The sequence below is a fragment of the Eurytemora carolleeae genome, unplaced genomic scaffold (genome assembly GCF_000591075.1).
Source record: "Eurytemora carolleeae unplaced genomic scaffold, Eaff_2.0 scaffold595, whole genome shotgun sequence".
NCBI lineage: Eukaryota > Metazoa > Arthropoda > Copepoda > Calanoida > Temoridae > Eurytemora > Eurytemora carolleeae.
Window position 1 is genome coordinate 176,740 of NW_019396730.1, and position 1,680 is coordinate 178,419.

The following is a 1,680-nucleotide window of genomic DNA, read 5'->3' on the forward strand; positions in this document are numbered from 1 at the left end:
AAACAGGGATATTTAGAGATTTAGAAAGAGAAACAAGGATATTTAGAGATACAGAGAGAGAAACAGGAATATTTAAAGAGATAAAAGGAAAAGAGGAAGATAAGTAAACAGAAAGTGTAAAAAAGCTGACCTCCCCCCCCTCCCCCCTCATCGGAAGTGTAGGATGTGAAAGAAAAAAATGAGCTGTTCCCCCTCCCCCCCTCATAATTAGAGGCTCCGACCCTGCACCAAACTGGTACAGTCGTAAGATGGTTTTACCAAAATAACTGTTTTTAAAACAGAAATTTAGTAAGCGCACAAAAAAAGGTTTTCATTAATTATTTTCCTGCGGATCTTTCGCGCGATACTCATATTGATAATTATTTTTTCGTAAAATTATTGAATTAATTCCTAAAAAGTCAAATTCATCCTTTTAAAATTTTACAGAATTTGTTTTTCAACGTTGTTTAGATTTGTACGCTTCATACCAATTCAGTTAAAGTGTAGTAAATGCCTTACTCCATGACAGTATCTCGAACGCATATCTAACCAGGTACAACTCAGATTCTCTTGACTATCAATGTCAGCACATGGCTACAATCCAGTAAACTAGCAAAGCAACTACCACTGGGTGCGATCTTCAACTCGTATGTTTCAACAAGGGCCAGCTATGAATGTCACAGGGACACAAGCTCTTAATCGATTAATGTCTCAACTAGGACACGATTTACACGGCTACAATCCAGTGAACTATCAATGCCACTACCAGTAGGCGCAATCTTTAACTTGTATGTGTCAACGAGGGCCAGCTATGAATGTCAACAGGTACACAAGGTCTTAATCGATCAATGTCTCAACTAGGACATGATCTACATGGCCACAATCCCATGATACTATCAACGCCACTACCATTGGGTGCGATCTTGTAAACTAGGACACAATCCTCAACCTGTTTATCTAAACAGGGAACAATTACTCTCTCGCAGTAAACTGTACGGAGTTTCTATATCAACTAACTTTATTTCTTCATGTTAGATTATAATTGGCGCTTAACAGCGTAATTACAAGTTATGTGTTGTTATATATAATGTAGTTAAGCAATCACATTATGGGTTTGATAAATAAATATCTGCATATTTAATTGAGTTAATTGCAATACATGAGTTCCGTATTTACTAATGGGCACATTTAGCTCTATGGACAATGTACAATGTAATTTACTATGGAACTCTATATATGCTTCAAAAGCACTGCTTTGTTCATGAAATATATCATTTTTTATTGTCATCTTCATCTCCTTTTTAAGAAATGTAATTTTCAAAATATGAATTTAATTGTTATGCTTTGTACCTTATATAAAAAAGATTTAATAATACAAGGTGTCTTAAACAAAACAAGGGAATAAGGGTCCGCATGTATTCATGCAAGTTAAGTTTCATAAATATGTTTTAAATATATTATTTTCTGATCTATATATCTTTTCAATCAGCAAGTTTAAACCTTTAATATTTCAAACTTATATTATTTGATCTAACAGAATTTATAGTTTTAGATATGTCTGGGACATTGGGTTCCAAAGATAAAAGGATTAAAAAATTTGAGTTTGTAGCACAGAATTTATTACTTAGACTAAAGAATTATTAGACATTTATGGTATGACTTTGAGACCTCGTAGCTTCTCTAGTTTTGATTCTTAGAGTG